Here is a 7,623-nt window from a genome sequence, read left to right as displayed (position 1 = left end):
CCGCCCCTTAATTTTCATCACTGAACCAGGCGTTTCACATTGGAAATTGCTGCTCCCGGCGGTTCATGGAGGAAATTGCTACTCCCAGCGTTGTATAGGGTTATCGCAGGTCGGGTTATTCACGGTCTATTATCTTTTTCAGGTCTATTTTACCGAAAAACCGCGAATAACATGCAAAAAGTTATTCGCATTTTTTTGGTATTCACAGCTATGTTCTGCCCACATCCCCCGCGAATACGGAGGGAGAAGTGTACGGTACAGTACTGTAACTGTGCTAGTCTCTTTGGAGCCTGGTACAAGTCCACCCTCTATTGGCCAGCAGCTGTCATTGCAGTGACAGGTTGGGGGTTTTTTTCTCTCTGCTATGAATCTTGTCTCTGCTGGGATTTGAACCAAAACATAAGGGAAAAAACCAATAGGAATAAAAATTACATTAAAATCATTAGCAAGGAAGATAAAGGGGTCAAGAAAAAAACAAAAAACAAAAGGAGAAATAGGTAGCATGCTCTTTTGAGCACATAAAGAAAAATGGTTGGGAAAATTCAGGTTCAGTAATAAAATTGCTCAATATGACTAAGAAGAAAAAGAGAGAGAAAGAGAGAAAAAAAATAAAACTATGAGGAGAATGCCTGAGAAAAATAAAATGCCTTTAACACTGCTCTGGCCCTGCTTCTTATACTTCCTAGCAGCTGCTTTGCTAACTCTACGATATGTAGGTTAAGTGGCTCTGGAGAACCACACGGAGTCCAGCAAACCAGGGCCCACGGGAACAAAACCAAGGGGAGAGAAGTGGGCCTGGACAACGATCCTTCAACTTGTACTCCGAAGCCAATGAACCAAACTCCAGACAAGGAAAAACGTATGTCATTTTATTGACATCCAAAAGCATACGTTTTTCCTTGGCTTCAGAGTACAAGTTGAAGGATCGTTGTCCAGGCCCACTTCTCTCCCCTTGGTTCAGTGGCTCTGACACTGTGAGGGAGTATCCAGTAGGGGGCGTGGTAACATCCTATAGACTCCCTCACAGGGCCACTATCATACTTTCTATATAATATTTATCAGAACTGGAAGGTGGACCTTGTCATAGCTATTTTGACTCTTCCAAAAACAACTTAATTCCTCACTTCATTTTAGACTGTGATTCAGGAGTTAGGAAAATACATTGAAATCTATCAGCCAATGGAAAGGAAATTCACAAAGACCACACAAGGATTTCAGAATTACATTCCTGCTTGCATTTTATTTCCCCATCCTGACATTGCTCCTTTCTGCCATGGGAAACAGTACACACACTTTTGACTGCTAAGAAACGTGTAGTCTTCAGCTCAAAGAAATCAGCTGGGTAGCAAATTTCTTAAAAAGCTTTGAGCTTGATATTTTGCAGGACTTATCTGGGAAGGAAAGGCTTTTGCAAGTCCTTCTGACTGTCCTTACCCAGAGTTTCAATGGCACTTACTCTGACAGTGCCCTTGAAAAGTTGGGTCAGTTAGTGTTTGAGTTGGCTGAGGGTGGAATTGAGGCAGACCATAAATTATCCGGGCATCGCTGCTCTTTAATGCCAGTGTTTGGTTAACTAATCAGACAATTCGGACTGTACTTTAACTAGGTCCCAACATTCAGGTGCATGTTATGCAAATGTTTAGAATAATTGCATATCTGTACTCATGTGTGCTTATACCGGTATGCACATAAGAACATAAGAACATAAGCAGTGCCTCCGCCGGGTCAGACCATAGGTCCATCCTGCCCGGCAGTCCGCTCCCGCGGCGGCCCAAACAGGTCACGACCTGTCTGCATCACCAGAAGGGGCTCCCTTGCCACCTTGTTTTCTCATTTAAGTCCTATCTTCCCATCGTAGTCCTAACCCTCCGGTCTTACACATGCACGACCTGTTGGGTTACTATACTTATTACCTGGTTAGCTTTCTATGCCTGTGTTACATCCCAGCATCTCTCTCAGTATCCCACGATCCCTTTATCCCTCAGGAATCCGTCCAATCCCTGTTTGAATCCCTGTACCGTACTCTGCCTGATCACTTCCTCCGGTAGCGCATTCCATGTGTCCACGACCCTTTGGGTGAAAAAAAACTTCCTTGCATTTGTTTTGAACCTATCTCCCTTCAGTTTCTCCGAATGCCCCCTCGTACTTGTTGTCCCCTTCAGTCTGAAGAATCTGTCCCTATCCACCCTCTCTATGCCCCTCATGATCTTGAAGGTCTCTATCATATCTCCCCTGAGCCTCCTTTTTTCCAGAGAGAAGAGCCCCAGCCTATCTAATCTCTCGGCGTATGGGCAGTGTTCCAGCCCCTTTACCAGTTTCGTTGCTCTCCTTTGGACTCTCTCAAGTACCGCCATGTCCTTCTTGAGGTGCGGCGACCAATACTGAACGCAGTATTCCAGATGTGGACGCACCATCGCTCGATACAATGGCATGATGACTTCCCGCGTCCTGGTTGTTATGCCCCTCTTTATGATGCCCAGCATCCTGTTGGCTTTTTTCGAGGCTGCTGCGCACTGTGCAGATGGCTTCAGTGATGCATCCACCAGCACACCCAAGTCTCTCTCAAGTCTGCTGTCTCCCAACAATGCCCCCCCCAATTTGTAGTTGAACAACGGGTTCTTTTTCCCTATATGCATGACCTTGCATTTTTCCACGTTAAAGCGCATTTGCCATTTGTTTGCCCAGTCTTCCAGCTTGTCCAGGTCCCTTTGCAGGTCCTCACACTCCTCCCTGGACCTAACTCTACCGCACAGTTTGGTATCGTCTGCAAATTTTATAACCTCACACTTTGCCTCCTTTTCCAGGTCATTGATAAATATGTTGAAGAGTAACGGCCCCAGCACCGATCCCTGTGGCACACCGCTCGTGACTCCCCGCCAGTCAGAATATTGGCCCTTCACTCCGACCCTCTGCAGTCTACCCGACAACCAGTGCTCGATCCATCTGTGCACATCCCCTCCCACCCCGTGGTTCCACAGCTTCCTAAGCAGCCTTTCGTGTGGCACCTTGTCGAAAGCCTTTTGAAAATCGAGGTAAATGATGTCTATAGGTTCCCCATTGTCCACTCGACTGCTTATTCCCTCGAAGAAGTACAGAAGGTTCGTTAAGCATGACCTTCCCTTACAGAATCCATGCTGGCTTGTTCTCAGTAGGCCATTTCTCTCGATGTGCTCGCAAATACTGTCCTTGATCATAGCTTCCACCATCTTCCCTGTAATTGAAGTCAGGCTCACCGGCCTGTAGTTCCCGGGGTCACCCCTCGATCCCTTCTTGAAGATAGGTGTGACATTCGCCAATTTCCAGTCCTCTGGTACCTCTCCAGTTTTCAAGGATAGGTTGCAAACATGCTGGATTGTGCCCGCTATTTCTTGTCTTAGTTCCTTCAGAACCCTTGGGTGGATCCCGTCCGGGCCCGGCGATTTGCCGCATTTTAACCTGTCTATCTGTTTGAGGACATCCTCCTTACTTACCTCTATGTGTTCCAGTTTTTCAGCCTGTTCCCCGCTCATGAGTTCCTCTGAGTCCGGTATATTAGATGTGTCTTCTCTCGTGAAAACCGACGAGAAGAATGTGTTCAACCTCTCAGCTACCTGTTTATCCTCCTTAATCACTCCCTTCCTATCCCCATCGTCCAACGGCCCCACCTCCTCTCTTGCTGGTCGCTTCCCCTTTACGTAACTGAAGAATGCCTTGAAGTTTTTCGCCTCCCTGGCCAGCCCTTCTTCATATTTCCCTTTTGCTTTTCTAACCTCTTGGTGGCATTCCTTTTGGCATTTCCTGTGCGCCAGGTGATTTTCCTCCGTTGGGTCCTTTTTCCATCGCCGGAAGGATACTTTTTTGTCATTTATTGCCCTCTTTACTTCTGTTGAGATCCAAACCGGGTCCTTTGACCGCTTGTTCTTGCCGCCTTTTCTGAAACTGGGGACGTACTTTCTTTGTGCTTCCTGCAGGGTGTCCCTGAATAGGGTCCAGGTGCTTCCTACAGTCTCCATCCTAAGGATGTTTCTGAGCTTCCTCCCCACCATTTCCCTCATAGCAACATAGTTCCCTTTCCTGAAATTGAGCGCAGTCGTTGCGGTCCTCCTTCCTGTGGGTGTCCCCCTTTCTAATGTGAATCTGATCGCGTTGTGGTCACTGTTGCCTAGTGGTCCTCCCACTTCTACCCCTCTTGCAGGCCCCCCTAATCCGTTTAGGATGAGGTCAAGAGTAGCATTCCCTCGCGTCGGTTCCCTGACTAGTTGCTCCATGAAGCAGTCCCTCACAGCTTCTACAAATCCTGTTTCCCTAGTGCAGTTGGAGTGACCCATACTCCAGTCAATCCCCGGGTAGTTGAAGTCCCCCATCACTGTTACACTTCCAGTCCTGCACTATTCTACAAATATTTACTTAATTTATATAATGCATACCTACAAGGGGACAGAGGTTGGCCATTTCAACTAAATATAATCTATTTGCATGCATCCCTGAAAGATCTGTTTCCTCTTTCTGTCAACTTCATAGTTTCAGCCATGGAATCGAGAGTGAAATACCCACGTGGATTAAAATCTGGCTGGAGCATAGGAATCAGAGAGTGGGGATAAATGGATAATACTCAGACTGGAAAAGCGCCACCAGTGGGGTGCTGCAAGGCTCGGTGCTTGGACCCGTGTTCTTCAACATCTTTATAAACGATCTGGATATTGGTACGACGAGTGAGGTGATTAAATTTGCGGACGATATGAAGTTATTCAGAGTCGTGAAGACACAGGGGGATTGCGAAGATCTGTAACGTGACATAATCAAGCTCAAGAAATGGGCATCGACATGGCAAATGAGGTTCAACGTGGATAAGTGTAAAGTGATGCATGTTGGTAACAAAAATCTCATGCACGAATACAGGATGTCCAGGGCGGTACTTGGAGAGATCTTCCAGGAAAGAGACTTGGGAGTTCTGATCGACAACTTGATGAAGCTGTCTGTGCAATGTGCGGCGGCGGCGAAAAGGGCAAACAGAACGCTAGGAATGATTAAGAAGGGGATCACGAACAGATCGGAGAAGGTTATCATGCCGCTGTACTGGGCCATGGTGTGCTCTCACTTGGAGTACTGCATCCAGCACTGGTCACCGTACATGAAGAAGGACATGGTACTATTTGAAAGGGTCCAGAGAAGAGCGACTAAAATGGTTAAGGGGCTGGAGGAGTTGCCGTACAGTGAGAGATTGGAGAAACTGGGCCTCTTCTCCCTTGAAAAGAGGAGACTGAGAGGGGTTCATGATTGAAATATTCAAGATACTGATAGACTTAGTAGATAAAGACAGATTGTTCACTCTCTCCAAGGTAGGGAGAAAGAGAGGACACTCTCTAAAGTTGAAAGGGGATAGATTCCGTACGAATGTAAGGAAATTCTTCACCCAGAGAGTGGTTGTAAACTGGAACGCTCTTCCGGAGTCTGTTATAGGGGAAAATACCCTCCAGGGATTCAAGACAAAGTTGGACAAGTTCCTGCTAAACTGGAACATACACAGGTGAAGCTGGACTCATTTAGAGCTCTGGTGAGTGGATTGCTGGGCACGATGGACCACTGGTCTGATCCAGCAGCAGCAATTCTTATGTTTTTAAGTAGTTTGAACTACTTCAACTGAAACTGTGAAATTGACAGAGAGAGGAAACCAGATCTTTCAGGGATACATATTTCAGGGATTATATTTAGTTGAAATGGCCAACCTCCTGAAGAGGTATGTAAAAGTGTATAGTGTATTTAGCGGCAATAGTAAACCTAGTATTACATGTGTACAAACATAGGACAACAGATTTGGTATGAACATGTGCATATAAGTAGGATGATGGATTATTGGCATAACCACGCAGTATTAATAACTCTGTAACACCACCACAGAGCTGTGTGTATTTGCATTGTAACACCTCACAACTCCTTATGGTAACATCTCTACAGAAGCTCATGTATTATATCACCTTTACAGAAGCTCATATATTATATCCTTTACAGAAGCTCATGTAGTGTAGCGCCTTTGTAGAGGCTCATGTAAACCGCTCTGAATTGACTCCACAGTCATGAGTAGCAGTATAGAAACTCTCAATAATAAATAATAATAAAAACTTTATTTTTATATACCACCATACCACAAACAGTTCTAAGCGGTTTACAAGGGAAGAGACTGTATACAGACAGCGACATTACAGAGAACTTTCGAAATTACATTGGCATGTTAAGTTTAGTCAGGTTTATCTGGAAGTGTTTTGGAAGTACATCAGGTTGAAGTGGGGTCAGAGAAATTTGTCAAAGAGAGAAGTTTTTATTGACTTCCTAAACGTTTGGTACAAAAGTGCGTTTGAGATGAAGTTGGTTAAACATTTGCTCCATTTGCCTGCTTGGAATGATAGTGTTCTATCGAGGTATCTCTTGTAGGTGCTGCCCTTTAGGGATGGAAAAGCGAATAAATAGGTACTGCTTGTATTAGTTGTGCCTGGGAATTCGAATTGGTGAGACAGATAGGATGGGGATGAACCTGTCATGGTTTTGAAGCAAAGGCAAGCAAACTTAAAAATGACCCTTGCTTCCACAGGCAGCCAGTGTAGTTTTTTTGTAATATGGGCTCACATGGTCTGATTTCTTGAGGCCATAAATGAGACGGACTGCAGCATTTTGGATGACTCTCAGTCGTTTGATGGTTTTCTTGAGAGATCCCAAGTATATAATATTGCAGTATTGAACCAGTAGTCGAAAGGTAAAGAAATCAAAGTATTGTTTAATGGTACGAAGTTTCCATAGAGTGAGAAAGCATTTTTTGACTTGAGCATTAGTGTGTTCTTCAAACGTCAGGCTTCGGTCCAGGGTGAAGCCACGGATTTTGGTTGTGGGATTAATTGGGTAGTCTGATCCATTTAGTCTCAAGGAGGTGTTCACATAAGAACATAAGAACTGCCATCTCCGGATCAGACCTTCGGTCCATCAAGTCCGGCGATCCGCACATGCGGAGGCCCAGCCAGGTGTACACCTGGTGTAATTTTAGTCACCCATATCCCTCTATGCTCCTCGTAAGGAGATGTGCATCTAGTTTGCTTTTAAATCCTAGAACGGTAGATTCCACAATAACCTCCTCTGGGAGAGCATTCCAGGTGTCCACCACTCGTTGCATGAAGCAGAACTTCCTGATATTTGTCCTGGACTTGTCCTCCCTTAGCTTCAGTCCATGTCCTCTTGTCTGTGTCACACTGGACATTGTAAATAATTTTTTTTCTTGCTCTATTTTGTCGATTCCTTTCAGTACTTTGAAAGTCTTGCTCATATCCCCTCGCAGTCTCCTTTTCTTAAGGGAGAACAATCCCAGTCTCTTAAGTCGTTCCTCGTATTCCAAGTTCTCCATACCTTTTATTATCTTCGTTGATCTTCTCTGCACCCTCTCCAGCAGTTTTATATCCTTCTTTAGGTTGGGAGACCAATGTTGGACACAGTATTCTAAGTGTGATCTGACCATTGCTCTATAAAGCGGCATTATAACTTTCTCCGATCTACTCGTGATTCCTTTCTTTATCATGCCTATCATTCTATTTGTTTTCTTTGCCGCTGCCGCGCATTGTGCCGACGGCTTCAGGGTCCTATCTATCAGTACACCCAGGTCCT

This window comes from Geotrypetes seraphini, chromosome 17 (genome assembly GCF_902459505.1).
Source record: "Geotrypetes seraphini chromosome 17, aGeoSer1.1, whole genome shotgun sequence".
Lineage (NCBI taxonomy): Eukaryota > Metazoa > Chordata > Amphibia > Gymnophiona > Dermophiidae > Geotrypetes > Geotrypetes seraphini.
Note: the sequence above shows the minus strand (reverse complement) of the source record.